Here is a 16,425-nt window from a genome sequence, read left to right as displayed (position 1 = left end):
AAGTTCAGCTGTTGACTTGAGTTCTGCCCTGGTCACTGGGTTCAGACACACAGTCATCTTCCAGCCCTGCCCCCACTCGCCTAAAGGTGGAAACTGCGTCATAGGCCCTGGATTAGCAATTTATATACTTCATCTGGTCATTGTTCACAGCTTTAGAAGATAAATGTTTTCATAGTCCTTCTTTACACCAAGAAAATGAGAAAAGAAGCAGAGTCATTCAAGAGGGTCACACAGCCCAACCCAGGATTCAACTCAGTCCCAGTGTCATTCAGGAGGGCCTCATGGCCCAGCTCAGGCAAGCTCTTCATCCATGTGGCCCTTTCCTTTGGAACTCCACCCTTTCTAGGAGCACATCTTTAACTTTCTTTGGAGCTATTCTGACGAGTCCTTCAGGAAATGACTTCTCAAATTTCTGAGTATCAGCCACCGGGAATACACAACATTTATTAAATTAGCAAATGGCCAACTGAATAAAAGCTACATTAAAGTGGATTGTAATCAGCCCTCAGCCCTTCCTAATGAAGTTTCATGTCCTTTCTTAAAGAAGCTGTGTCAGGGTGAGAGGTGACCCGACTCCTTCACATAGTCCCCAGGAAGAGCCACTTAAGGCAATGAAGTCTCAGACCTGTCAGAGGGCTTGTCTGAGCTGGGCTTCCTGGAAAGAGTTCTTAAAGCTCCATTTGCATTAAAATGATTCCCCACTCCAACTCTCAAGGCCACTTCCAAAGATGTAGGCCAGGGAGATGAGATCCATTCCAACAGGAAGACATCAGAATGAATTTGACTGATATTGTATCTTTCTCCTGCATCCCTTTTAGAAGAGGGGAGGGGATAAAGCTCCTTCATAAATGATGCTGTTGCCAAGTTTAAGTCTGCACACTGTCATCTCTCAGCCTGGTACACATTAACTAAGAACCCTGGAAGACACAGCTCAGAGCCTTTATTTCTCTGCCTTCCTGGCATAAAGTTGAACCATCGCCTTGTTGAACAGTAGGCTAGAATTTTCTCACATGTTTTGTTTTAAGTGAAATTGCAATAACCAAATAACCACAAACATTTCTCACTTCTTATGCAGTTATCCCATTTCACTGCAGTTCCTACTCTTTAGATTCAAGTCAAGACATACATTATTATTTCAACTCTAACTCTCCCTTTGTGCTACTAGTAAGTTCAGGACCTGTCCATATGTGGCCAGAAGTCACCCCATTCCTGACCTGGCTCTTTACAGTCAGGCAAAGTATCCACAGATCCTTAACATGCTCAAGACTCTCTTTGGTCTTTTTGCTTTTATCATTGCTACTTTGTATGAAATAAAGTTCACAGGGGGAAAACATTATCTGTATGAAAGAAGTTGCAGAACATATAACCACTAGAACTCTTACGGTTGTAGGGAGTTGAAATGTGCAGGTTCAGAACCAATCTATCTTGGTTATAATTAGCTCGTAATAACCACTTACTGTCCACCTCTGTTTCCAGCTTGACATATATGTGACAACTAGTAAATACACAAGCAGACCTCTAGCTTCTACCAACACAAAAGGTAAGAATGTCATCAGACAGCACCTGAGGTTGGTAACACATGTCCTCGCTTTGTACATCAACCTGATGTACCTATCAATATTGCCTGGATTCATGACTTTATTCTGTTACTATAAAAACTTCATGAAACTATTATCACACTCAAACACGGACTTTGGGGGAACTTGCATCTATGTTTGTGGAGTATGGCTACTCATATTTGCCTACAGAGTGGACTATCTCCTATTCCCTTTGAGGTGGGAGCTGCATTTTGCATGAACAAGACCCATTAAGAACTCCCAGCCTTCCTGAAACAGTGCTAAATAAACTAATTAGCTAATTCCTATTTGCCCTACCAATTACAATGGGAGGCCTGCCCATTCCAAGTAGCCTTATCAGACCCTCCATTTGCTGTCTCTCCCACCCTTGAACTCCTCCTGGTGACATCGCAGGGCACAGAGGATCAGCATGGAGTCTGCAGAACATCTACTCTGAGCACACATGAACATTCTCTTCTACTAGATCCCCTGGTTGAAAATGTGGCTTTGAGTAATTGAAGCTTCCCTTCCAGACAGTTGTGGATGGCATTTACAAAGGACAGGAAGAAAATGCACTCTCCACACAGATCAAGAACTACACTTGCAGGCAAGGGTATGTTCTCATGCTTGAGGCAGTACCTCATCAAAGAGCTGTTACTGGAAGACATGCCTGTGCCCTTCTTACCTAGTGGAAACAGGGCCAGCAGTCAGGGTGGAACTGGGTTCAAGCCCAAGTCTATTCCACACTCTCGCAAACACCCTTGCATTCTGACATCTCCCTATTATCTATTAGTCCCCAAGGGCACCACATACCTCTACTTAACTCACAGGGACCCTGCAAGAGTCTCCTGAACAGTTCCTCTTTACAAATGTGTCTTGTTACATTATTTAAGATACCCAATTTGGTCAGAGAAAAACAGGCAACATAAACAAGAATAAGTGAAACTAAGTACATATGTAAATTACTCATGAGACACCAGCAGAATTCATTAGTTCTGTATAATTAAGGTAGCAACTTCTGGAGAGGTGTTAGCACAGCTCAAATACATGAGCATGTGTGTGCTGAACAAGCAAAGAGATGGGAAAGCCAACAGGTATCCAATATTCGTGACTCACTAAATAAACATGAGGCACCAGAGTCTCCAAATAGTCATAGTCCTTACACATGAGATTCGGGGTATTTATCAGTTACCCATTGCCAACATCCATTCTGGCTCCACGAGTCCTCTGCCAAACAAAACCCACGGTCACTTAGTCACCAGGGTAATGGTGAGTTACATCCATGAGCCAGATGTGGTTCCTGCTGTGTCTCTCTGATTGTACTGGCCCCAAGCTCCTTCTCTAACCTCAGCTCTAATCTTTGTGAAGTTTACATCATCGGGGAGTGCGTAGGAGGTTCTGCGCATACAGTGAACAGACTCTGGGTCTTTCTCTCATAAGTGTGTTCACTGCCAACTCCCTTCCGCTCTCATCAACCTGTGTGCTTATATACTAAACCACACTATCCACGCTTCATAACTCGGTCCTTGGGCCTTTATGTTACATGGATTTTGTGCAGCTGGCCTTGGAGTTACCATTGTCTCAAGATGATTTCCTGTGGGGAACCTTTGGACATGCTTTCCCCCATCCAGGATGTCCCTGATATCCCGGTACAGGAAAACAGGCAACACATTTGGAGTTAGACCTCCTGGATTTCAAAACTGCCTTAGCATCTGCCCACTTAAAGCTCTCATCCTCTCTAGCTCTGTCAGTGGAGAGTGATAATAATCCCCCTCTCATAGGGTGGCTGTTAAGATTAAATGATGACATTTGTAAAAACATTTCACAGAGATAAGTGAATGCTGAATGGCTTTTTCTATGACGGCTTTTACTCTGATGGAGTATTTCTTAATTTGTATTTCAGCACTGGTGAGGATGCTAACCCAGGGTAGGTTTACACCAGCGTGGGCATTTTATAGTCCCAGGGTATTAGCAAGAGTGGGGGAAGTACCCCCAGTCCTCTGAGAGGCCCCTAGGGGGCTGCTCAGATTCATTCCTCTGGTATGTGATTGAATCAACTGGTATTCAGAAGCCAGGTGTCTGTACGGTCTCCTTACTGGAAGCCCTTCCATGTGGGGATAGTTAGGAATAAGGAGCACAAAGGCTCTCACACTCCTACACTAGGGCTCACAACATCTCTCCAACGCCATGAACATCCTCCTCCTCTGAGACCAACTCCACACAGGTCTGTCAATCCAAAGTGCTACTGACTCCCTTACTCTTGGAAACCAAGAAGTCAATAGCACAGAAGCCTGGGTTAGAAGAGACATGGCATGGGTAAAGGTCAGCAGGGACATCATGCCTTGCTCTGTCACTGTGCTCCCTTAGGCCAGCTATCAGTAACCCTCTGTAAAATGGCTTTAATAATAATAGGATATTCACTATGCAGAGTTCTTGTGTGGGTTAGACAAATCAAGAAATGCTTGGAATGCAGGCCATGACTTTAATTCAAGCATGTGGGAAGTAGAACAGGCAGATCTCTGTGAGTTCAAGGCTAGTCCAGTCTACTTAAACCACTTCCAAGCCAGCCAAGGTTACATAATGAGATCATGACTTCAAAAAAGAAAAAGAAATGCTTGGAGTGATGTCCAGCATTAATGAATAAGCTCATTGCCATCATTTTTATTTATCTATGCATGCATGTGGCTAGTGTGTGTGTGTCTGTGTGTATGTGTCTGTGGACCTTGGGTGTCATAATTCTTCAGATGTCATTCTTCAGATGTCATCCACCTAGTTTCTTGAGACAGGGTTTCTTTCCCTCTAGAACCTGAGGCACACCAATTCGGCTAGTCTAGCTGTCCAGTGAGCCCCAGGGATCTGCCTGTCTCCACCTCCCCAGAACTAGAACCACAAGTATACACAAGCACACTTTTTTTTTTTTTTTTTTAAGCATGGGTTTTGGAGCTCTAACGTTGGACCCTATTCTTGTGCAGTAAACACTTCCCAGACCAGTAAGCCAGCCCAGGTGTTAACATTTCTACAGTGAAAAAGAAAGACAGATGGCAAGACCAGATTATTCTTGAAGCCATAAGAGATATACAGCAAAATATATACCTTCACAATCTAAGGAGCATCACCCAGAGACGTCTGAGTCTCCCCACATGTCTCCCTCTTGCCTGTCTTCCAGTCACCATCCCCACAAACCTGCTATCCTGACTCATGTTCTGATTGATTTCTACAGCATACCCTTCAAAATCCATCGTATCATTTCTAAAACAGCTACACCGTATTACACAGGCTAGATCACAGGTGTTTCCACTGGAAAGACTCAGAAGCAGGGTGGGAGAATGGGTCAGGGAGTTCTTAGTGGGGGTCATGGGGTGCAATCTCCTCCCCAGGCCCCTAGTGGCTGGCTGGGTCAGGCAGGATCAGAGCAAACATGGAAGCCACCACAGCAAGGTTGGGAGAGGCCTGCCCCAAGCAGGGGTGATCAAAACCTGATTTGTTGAGTAGAACTTTGGGCAGCACAGACTTCTCCTGTGTGAGCCCAAATCCCTGTGCCCTTCGTCACACCAGGCAGCCTCAGGCAACTGACCCAGGGCAGGCTAATAATTTTAACACATTTCACGTGCTCAGTTTGACTCACCTCCCAAATAAATTAATTATGGAGACTTTAAAGGATTTTCAGAGGGAATCTCATTACTAACTGAGAATTCTGCAGTGTCAATCAATATTTCTTTCACTTTTACATAGCAATGAGGAGAGAAAAGGGAGTTTACAACCAAAAAAAAATAAAAAAAAATCTTTCTACTTCTTGTTTCATCATCTCCAGCCTTGGCTTTTAGCACATGCTCAAGCATATTCAAGTTCTCAATCCTCCTTGACTATAACTAACCTCTTTATGAATTAACTTTTACAAACTTGCTTTTTTACTTTCACCTTGAACACCCATCAACCCTGTCTATTCAAGAAACTCTTAGACATTCTATAAAACCCAACTATGTTCATAATGAGTGGAGGCTGGCTGGGGTGAGAAGATGACCGAGATACAGAGTCAAACACTGTTGTTCAAAGGGTGCTCTGACACTTACTAGCTGGAGATAGCCATGAGGAGCATATGGCACGGTGAGTGTGGAACAGATAGTGAAACAAACAAAACACATGTGTGCTTCTCACTCTTTCATTGCCAGTTTCCTTCTTTCACCTCTTCCACGGGAGACACTCTGCTTCCATGGAAGCTGCCATGATGACCATCCCAAACTAACCCTCTCCAGATGTCCCACCTCTCTGCATTTTGTTCCATCAACACGTATCTCACTCCGTTTCATGTTCGATAAGTCGGTCCCTCCCCATCCATCATTGTTAAATGCTGAGCTTATAGAGAGTGAGGGCTAGTCTTGTTGGGCTTGGCATATGCAGGAGTTCACATGGCAAGTCGGTACATAGTAGGTGCCCAAATACTGGCTAAGCTGTTGCCATTCAAGGTGCCATAACACAGACAAGAAGAAGGGGGCGGGGTCACTGAGGACAACGCGCATGGTGTGCCTTTAGGAGGCAGAGGAATGTAGTGGATGGCTAAGGGGGAGCAATTCTTGGAGGAGGGGAGTTGTGGGTAAAGGGCAGAGGGGAATGGCAGATGAAGAAGTCCCAGGAGTTCTTGCCCCTACCCTGCCCATGCTGCAGCTTCTTTCTCCTAGATCAAAGAAAAAGGAACAGCGCTCTGGGACTCTGGGAACAAAATCAAAGCACCCAGAAGCAGCCCAGGAGTAGACAGTACATGAGCTGCTGGTGGAGGTGGGAGCCTGCCTCAGAGGAGCTTGTACATACTACGGATGATGGGGCTGTTCTATGAGGGACAGAGCACGCGTGGAAGGCTGCAGGAGAGAAGAAACATCGAGACTTGTATTCTGTAAGCCCTCCCTCTGCAGGTTCAGTAGAATGCACTGTTGAGGCTACAGGAAAGATTGCAAGAGCTGTAAAGGAGACTTGCATCCATTGTTACATCCAGCAAGGGCCAACACATGGAGATGCCTGGCAAACAGTGTCAGAACACACGGGAAGGCACCCTGAAGAACCTGGGAAAATTTTACAATTTGAATTCAATGTTGAAGAGAAGCAATGAGAACCTGGACAAGGCCTGACATGGGAGCTGTTAGTGATGGTGAAAACCTGTCTACCTATCCCATGTCATAGCTGTTAAGCACAGGAGGCCACTGCACTCTAAAACAGTGACTAGTGGCACCAAAGGAACTGAATTTAATTTTAATTAGTTTGAACACACATGGATCTACCATAATGCACACCCACAAAGATTAAGACTGCATAAATGGAGAGAAGTTTCCCCCATGGAGCTCCCATTATGAAATGAGCTACACTGAAGTCATACTTTTAAATAGATTTTTTATGCATCACCATGCCAATTCACATTTCTGATCATAGCTGATTCAACTCAAATTAAAGTTGGATATCCAAGACAGTGAATAACAGTAATACAGCCAGCCTCCAACACAGGTTCTGCATCTATGATTTCAACCAACACAAATCATAACTATTCAAAAACAGTATATTCTGAACTTTTCTCTCTTTCTTTGTATGTTCAAGTGGATGAGGTGCATACCTACGTGTGTGTGTGTGTGTGTATTGTGTGTGTGTGTGTGCTCCCACAATTAGAGAAGCAGAGGGCATGAATTTGAAAGAGAACAAGTAAGTGGGCATATGGGAGATTTGGAAGGAGGGAATGGTATAATCATATTATGATCTCAAGATAAGAGATCCAAAACTCCTATCCTCATGCTTGGATGTCAAGCACTTTACTGACTAATGAACCTCCCCAAACCCCAGACACAGATTGTCTCATTGTTATTATGTAAACTCATGTTAGGTATCACAGGTGATCTAGAGGTAACTTAAAGGATAAGGGAAGATCTGTATAAGTGTGTGAATGCATTACTCCACATTATGTAACGGACATCAGATGGTATTCACAGAAGGCCTCTGAGCCAGTGCCCCAGGTAGCACTGGGGCAGGACAACTGTAATGATCACTTCCTGCGTGTGCCCATAGTGCAGACTATTGGGTCTGGAACCAAAGTCCTGAATGTGAAAACTGTCCCCAACCTACCCAAACTCTTCCTCCTTTCTTGGGTAAATACTAGTGCCTATATCATAAAGACTGTTAGCAAGGATTAGATTAGTTGATGCTCTCAGAAAACCTGGCAAGTGCTTAATCCAGAGTTATTTAATTTACCCATTAACTCTTCAAGGCCGATATCATCATTCCCATGTCACAAATAAAGAAATATGACCAATGGAGATAATTACCAACTAATTATCTAGTGCACTGGAGCCCATAACCAAACCTAGCTTTAGCTACAGCCAAAGGTTCTGCATTGAAACAAACTAATAATATGTTAAAAGACGGCATGCCGTGGATCGATGCAGAAGAGGGATCCATAGAAAAGAGGCAGTAGCCCATTTGACACCTCAGAGAGAGCTTTCAGTCAGTGCAGGAAGGGGCGGTGTAGTAGCTGCCTCTCTGTCATAATAATAGCCTGGGAGCCCAGAAGAGGCAAAGAAGCTGCCCCTTGCAGAACAAAGTCCCAGAAAGGAGAAGACCACACACCAGGCCACAAGGAGGCAAAGAATATGCTCTGAAGATCTGCACAAGATCCCCACAGACTCTTCAGCTGAATACTGGTACAGAAAGCCACGAGAGGAACCACAGAAACGTAACGCAGGCATCAGTGAAGCCAGCAGTAGTTGGTGTCCCTGTCTCCTACTTTACAGGAAGGCATCAGCTAGAGTAAGGCTTATCCTGTCTAACAAAACTTAAGAAGAGCCTTTGCAAAGATCAAATTCATGCAAACAAACAAACAAACCTCAACAGGAGTAGAGAAATGAACAGAGCCCACAAAGGTAAGACTTAGTTGCCTATCCTCTGATTAAAAAAAAAAAAATTACCAGGCATTCAAAGAAATGGAAATACTGTTCTCTTTTGCTCCTGTCGGGTAAACATGACAACCTAAAGCAGCTTAAGGAGGAAAGGGTTTAATTCTGCTTCCACGTTACAGTCCCTCATTGAGAGACGCCCAGGCAGAGACCATAGGGGAGTACTGCTTACTGGATTGCTCTCCGTGGTTTGCTCAGCTTGCTTTCTTATACAACCCAGGACCCCTGGCCCAGGCATGGAACCTCCCACATCAATCTTTCAGCAGGAAGGTGGCCCCATGGACATGTCCACAGGCCAATATGATGGAAGCAATTCCTGAACTGAGGTTTCCTATTCCAGGTGACTCTGGTTGTGTCAAACTGACAAAAACTGACCAATATATACCCTGCATGAAGTTTAAGAAAGGCAATGAAACCTGGGTTAATTGTCTCCCAGACAATAAATATACATTTTACTTAGCTATCCTTATTACAAAATTGTCAGATCCTAAGTAAAGAGCCATTATTCTCCTGTGCCCAGTGATATTAGAATAAAAATCAGGGGCATGAGAAAAATAAGTCCAACAGGTAGGCCCTATTACACACTTGCCCTAAAGGATCTGAAGGCCTGAGACTCTCACCAACCCTTCGGGCAATGGGACACGTGGGCAGGCAGTGAATTGTGTTAACAGTGAATTCCTGATTAGGAAAATAGTTTTTCCCCCAACTCAGTCTTCCTGCCCCTCGTGTTCTGAGATACTTAATAGATGGAGCCATTATAGGTTTAAAGAGAAATGTAGTGCTAGGGAAATGTGCAGGGATCCATAAGGATGACCCCAACTAAGAATCTAAGCAATAGTGGAAAGGCTCCCTTAAATACCTTTCACCTGTAATAAGATTGGTGACTACTTTAATTGCTATCCTAGAGCCTTCATCCAGTTGCTGATGGAAGCAGAAGCAAACACCTACAGCTAATCACTAAGCAGAACTCCTGGAATTCAGTTGTAGAGAGGGAGGAGGGATGAGTAGGGGGCCAAGCCCATAATGGAGAGACCCACAAAAACAGCTAACCTGACCAAGTGTGAGCTCATGGACCCCAGTGGTAAAACTAGGGAACCTGCATAGGACCAAACCAAACCTTCTGAATGTGGATGTCAGTTAGGAGGCCTGGGCAGTCTACGGGGCCTCTGGAGTGGAATCAGTATTTACCCCTAGTGCACAAATGGACTTTGGGAGCCCATTCCCCCATGGAGGAATACTCTCTCAGCCTAGATACACAGAGGAGGGCCTAGGCCCTCTTCCCAATGATATGACAGACTTTGATTATCCCCCATGGTAGGCATCACCCTCCCTGGGGAATGGATGCGGGGGGTCGTGGCAGGGAGGAGCATGGGAGGATGGGATGGATAGGGAACTGGGATTGATGTGTAAAATAAGATTGTTTATAAGTTAAATTTTTTAAAAAGAGGAAAATAGGTTTGTATGCTGCATTTGTATAGAGAATCCATTTTCATTATAACCAGTGTATATGCTCAAATTTTAAATTATAACTAAGAGCTCATATTTCCTCATGTGATACTGAAGAAACCACAATTCATTGTATGTATCTTTTTATCTAGCTTTATTTTGTTTACTCAAGACAGTGTTTCTCACAGAGTACAAGCTGATCCTACATTCCAAACAGCTGAACAAAACAGCCCTACACACTACAGCTAGGATATCTGAATCTTCTTCGAATCCCCCAAGACAGCGCCCCTTACCAGCAGGAAGTAGTTTGGAAAGAACGATGCCCAAATTCCCAAATATTGTGTATAAATGTTTGTTTTCATTTAATTGGACTTTGTTATATAAAATTAAATAAAAAAAAGACAGTGTTTCTCTGTATAACAGTTCTGGCTCTTCTGGAACTCATTTTGTAAACCAAGCTGGCCCCAAAGTCACAAAGATTTGCCTGCTTCCACTTCCTGAGTGCTGGGATTAAAGGCATGCACCACCACTGCACAGCTCAATGTATGTATCTTTTAATATCTGCAACCCTAAAAAAGTAAAAAGGCCAGGCCAACCAAACAATGCAAGGCCCACTTAACATTCAGCCATTTTTAAAAGGTTTTCAGATTCATCTAAACACTATATTAGACAGGGTTCTCTAAGGGAACGAAACCAATGGGATAAATATAAATATTCATATATGTGACTTATTATACCTATGAATGCATTAAGTCAGCTTACATTAAAATAGTAGCACAGCAACCTTATCTTACCTGAAAAGCTGAATTTCCAGTAGTTGCTCGGTGCTTGAAGCTAGGTGTCTTAGCAGTTGGAGTAGTCCGGAAGTGGAAGTCTCTCACTGAGGAGGCCGACACCCCACACACACCAGTAATTGCTCAGTTCACAAGGCTGAGAGCTTAAGCAGTTTCAATCTGGCACAGGAAACCTTGAAAGTTTCCGAGAGAGCTGCGGGCTGGTGGTCCACGACGGGAAAAGTCTGGAAATGCTGGTTCTGGTATCCAGGAAGGCTAAATCAACTCCATGGCAAGAGGGAAGGCCAAGCTACCAAAAGGCAAATAATCTTCCTCCTGACAAATCCTTTGTATCTGAACAGATGCCAAAGGTGCCACCCACAGGTGAGGTGGGTCATTCTGAATCAATGAAGACAATCAGCACAGCTATTTGGTTACGGCTCCCTACTCAAGTGATTCTAATTTGTGGCAATTGACTAACATAGTCAGAGTTTCTATTGCTGTGATAAACACCGTGACCAATGCAACTCAGGAGGACAGTGTTTATTTGGCCCACACTTTCCACACTGTTTATCATTGAAGGAAGTTATTGCGGTTAAATAAGGATCAGGATAAACAAATAGGCCGAATAGATGTTTATTCAGGGAGAAATAACTTACAACCTAGACAGATGAACACCAGCAAGTTCCACCCAATGCTCTCCTGTCCGAGTCCCACCAGCAAGAGAGCGTTCCTGGCTCTTCCTCAGACCTCCTTCCACAAGTCACTTCCTCCCCTGGCTCCACCCCCCAATGGGCGTGGTCAGTGCCACAGAAGGAGACAAAGTAAATATCTCACTACAATTCCCCTTTTAGTCTAAAGAAAAGATTTAGGCTTGATACAAAACTATATACAAAACGGTGAATAACAAGTAATCTCTAAGAAAAGGAAAATCGAGAACAAAATGACCTACATATCTAGGGTGAAGGCATAACAGAGTTTACAATAGAGTTGTCCTAAGCTGGAAAACCTAAGTCTAGTACCTAATATATCTAACTAGGAAGAGAGAATAATAGTTGTGATAGTTTAATCTTCAACATCATCAAGACCTGAGAAGGAAAATAACAATACTAGGGTAGACAGGAAGTGCAGATGGGCAACTTCCAAAAGGTGCAGCAAGGACAGAAACAGCAGGCTACCTGGACAGTCACCCTAGGTCTCACAGCAACGTTGGTACACCCAGGAAACCGCGACCACCCAACTCCCCCGAGAACCCGGACTTGGAGGTACGGGGATCCCCTCTGATGTATGTGTGTACTTGTATGTATTATAGCCAGACCCCCTGAAACAGCCTTCCTGGTGATCCAACATTCAAAACAGCTTGAACAAAGGCAGCCTTGCAGACTACAGCCAGGATTTCTGCATCTTCTTAGGATCCCCATGACAGCGCCCCTTATCAGCAGGAAGTAGTTTGGAAAGAACTACGCCCAAATTCCCAAATATTGTTTATAAATGTTTGTTTTCATTTAAATGGACTTTGTTATAAATGGTTAATGATCACAGCCAATTCTTTTTAAAGGTAAAAAGGGGATTATGGTATAGATATGAATATTTTGTTGGAATGGATTTTCATTTATTGATACAATTTAAGGTCAATTTTGTGATTAAGTATATTTCTCCTTTTGTTTAAGTATTGTGTTTATATAGCTCATTTAGAAATGTAATGTATAATGTAGTACAGATTATAGATAGTCAGATCTTATAGTTAAGTTAGTTAAGATTTCTAGATATACAGACATGTATTTGAGATAAATAGGCATTCTTCAAACCTTTCAAAGACCTACAGAATATGGCATTTAAAATGGATTAGGTTTTTTCTTGACAGTGAGACATAATTGCTTCTGGCAACACCACCTGCCTCAGAAAGGAAGATGGACCTTGAAGAAACTCGTTATAAAGTTTACTTCCAATATGGCAAGACTAGCCATTTGGACAAGATACTGTTCTTGTCTGGACTGTTTGACTTTATGCTGGACATGCAGGACCCACAAAAAAGTGACTGCTGATTCAATATGGACATTGCTACAGATTTTCTGCTTCATGGAAGAGTCTGCCAGACAGTTTTCAGGACACAAAGAAAATGACTGACAAACTGCCAATACAAGAAGACAGTTTAAGGTTTCCTACTTTACTGAAGAATCTGCTAGACACACTATGGCCTATGGGCTGAAGATGGAAGATTACAGAAGAACTTCAGGTGACTGACTAGGCAAGATGTCTCTGTCATTTCTAGAGTTTATATACTATCCTTCTGTGGTCTTTGAAGGAGTTGAAGACAGATGGTTATGGTAATAGTTTTCCTTAGTTAGGATTAAAGATAAGTTACATAGACTTTAGACTCACAAATATAGGATAGATGATAGAATAGTTTGTTTTAATCTTGCTAAATGTTAATGGACTAAATATTGTTAACCGTGATTCTTACTTGCTAACTGTTATATGATATATTTTGCTATGTTAAGGTTAAAACCCTTCTTTTTATTTAGACAGAAAAGAGGAGATGATGGGAGATGCCATTATGTATATATGTTTCTCATACTGGTTAATGAATAAAGCACTGTTGGCCAATAGGGAAGGAGATAGGAGGGACTAAGAAGAAGGAGGAAAGAGGAAGTAGGAAGAAGGAGTCAAGATGGAGAGTCTGGAGAAGGTAGAACTGCCAGCCTCCTCTCCCTGGTAAGACCACGTGGAAATACATAGAAATGGGTTAATAATTAAGACAGAGCTAGCCGATAAGAAACAAGTAACTGGCCAATCAAATACAGAGCCTCCGTGTGTTAATTGGGGCTGGCGCAGCAGCAGGACAAGACCGGCGCGGGAGGAAAAACCTTACTTGTTACAGGAAGTAGTGGTAGGAACTCACACAGGGCAGGAACCTGGAGGCAGGAGCTGATGGACAGACCATAGAGCAGCACTTCTTACTGGATTACTCCTCATTGCTTCCTCAGCCTGCTTTCCTATAGAAGCCAGGATCGCCAGCCCACCCACAATGGACTGGCCCTCTCATATCAATTACTAAGAAAATGCCCTACAGACTTGCTTGGTAGCTCTACCATATAGAATCATCTTTTCAATTGAGATTCCTTCCTCTCAGATAACTACAACTTGTGTAATAGCCATCACATTGACATTGAGACCAACCATAATCATCATCATCTTATGTACAAAAGACGAGATATACCTGCAAAATAACTGGCTTAAAGTAGTGCCTAAGATGCTTACACTCAGGATCTAATTCTTCTTTAGATATATTTTATGTGTATGAGGTTTTTTCCCTGATTTTTTTTTTTTTTTTGTATATGCACCATGTGCATGCCTCATATCCAAGGACATCAAAAGAAGATACCAGATCCCCTGAAACTGGAGTGACAGATGGGTGTGAGCCACCGTCTGATTCTGGGAACTGAACTTGGATCCTCAGAAAAAGGAACAAATATACTTATCAACTGAAGTCTCTAGCCCCTCAGTGTTCACTTCTTAATGACACAGCACTTCTTGAAAGAGTGTTGTGTTATTGTCTCTGATATTCATTCCGCAAGCCTTGCTTCTAAATTTCATTTACCGCAAGAGAAGTTTTCAAAAAAGAAACCAGTATTTGTATCATTCACTGAAGAACTCTAGACTAAAAACCAAGTCCACAGCTATAAAAGCCATGAAACCCACAGTCAACTGGCTGACATCTGTTGTAATATTGAATTGAATATGGGACCTACCTTAATTTGAAACAGGTTCTCAGAGCCTTGGATACAGTATATGATAGAAAATTCCATTCACCACATAATCGATATCCAATAGACACTTATTATCACTGTCTATAATCTATAAGCATAAAAAGTATTTCTTCATAGCTGTAAATAGCACAGTCACTGTTAGCACTGAGTTATAGCACAAAAAAAAACATGGATTGCATGGATTGTGATATAGCTCAGTGATAAAGTGTGTGTTTAGCCTCTGAAAGGCCCAGGGTTCAATCCCAGCAGCAACAAGCAAACAGAACTGTGGGTTGTCCCTGAAGTCAAGGAAACTGCATAGCCTTGAATGCCAACTATACTTCAGACTCAATGCAGAGGTCTTCCATTTGCTAATGAGAAAATTAAAGATGAAACATGGAAGGCAAACAGGTCTTCTTCAACCTTAAATATGTGCTCCATTAAAAACATAATCCAAAACTATCCTGAAGAGATACTTTACCATTTTTATGTAATGCTTTTACCAATTCTTTAAATAAATTATTATAAATTTCAGAGACTTCAGGGGAAAGAGGGAGGATAAAAGTGGGGAGAAGGGGGGAGAACATGAGGGATCAGGAAAATTAAGTCAGAGGAAGAATAGAGGAAAGAAAAGAGATACTAGGGAAATGTCCAGAGATCCACAAGGATGACTCCCAACTAAGAATCTAAGCAATAGTAGAGAGGCTCCCTTAAATGCCCTTCCCCTGTAATGAGATTGATGACTACCTTAAATGCCATCCTAGAGCCTCCATCCAGTAGCTGATGGAAGCAGAAGCAGAGATCCACAGCTAAGCCCTAAGTAGAATTCCTGGAATCCAGTTGTAGAGAGGGAGGAGAGATGACCAAAGGGGTCAAGACCAGGCTGGAGAAATGCACAGAAACAGCTGACCTGAACAAGGGGGAGTTTATGGACCCCAGACTGATAGCTGGGAAACCAGCATTGGACCGACCCAGCCACCCTGTATATGGGTGTTAGGAGAACTGGGCAGTCTAATGGATCAGTATTTATCCCTTGTGCACAAATGGACTTTGGGAACCCATTCCCCCATGGAGGGATACTCTCTCAGTCTAGACACATGGAAGAGGGCCTAGGCCCTGTCCCAAATGATATGACAGACTTTGAAGATCCCCCATGGAAGGCCTCACCCTCCCTGGGCAGCAGAAAGGGGATGGACTGGGGTTTGGTGGTATTGATAGGGAAAAAAAAAAGAAAACAGCACACTGTCCCTATTCAGTTCTTGCTCCAGAATGTGGTCACAAGACTGGGAAATGGCTTATGGGTAAAAGTTCTTGCATGGCAAGCGTGTGAGCTTGAGTTCAAATCCCCACCACCTACAAAAAAACAAGCATGAATTCATATACTTTTACCCACTGTACTGAGAAGCAGATCCATGGAGCCCCAGAGCTCACTAACCAGGCAGCTTAGCCAAAAGTGCGAGCTTCCAATTCAAGGAGACTCTTATCAAGGCAATAAGACAGAGAGCAATAATAGAATATACCCAACCTCCTGTTCTGGCCTTCAAAGGCACCACAAATGGGCAAGGGACACCCACACATTTTATTGTCACCAAAGAACTTTCTAGATGTTGGTTGGTTGGTTGGTTGGCTAGTTGGTTGGCCTTTGAGACAGAATCTTACCATGTGATCTGGCTGCCCTCGAATAGTTATATAGACAAAGCTGAGCTCAGACTCAAAGATCCACCTGCCCCTACCACTCACATTCTGGGACCCCACAATGCCCATGCAGAGAAAATATTTTTAATGTATGTAGCACAGAGTATAGTGAAGAGTGTAGCACCCAAAGGTAATTACTGGGTTTGAATCTTACCTATACCTTTTATCAGATGAGTGACCTTAAGTTTTTTTTCTCTTCTCTGTACCTCAGTTTCTGCTTCTGTAAGTGGGCGATGGTGGTGAGTACATCCCTCTTTGGCACAATTGTGAGTATGGAGGA

Source organism: Phodopus roborovskii, unplaced genomic scaffold (genome assembly GCF_943737965.1).
Source record: "Phodopus roborovskii unplaced genomic scaffold, PHOROB, whole genome shotgun sequence".
Taxonomy (NCBI): Eukaryota; Metazoa; Chordata; class Mammalia; order Rodentia; family Cricetidae; genus Phodopus; species Phodopus roborovskii.
Note: the sequence above shows the minus strand (reverse complement) of the source record.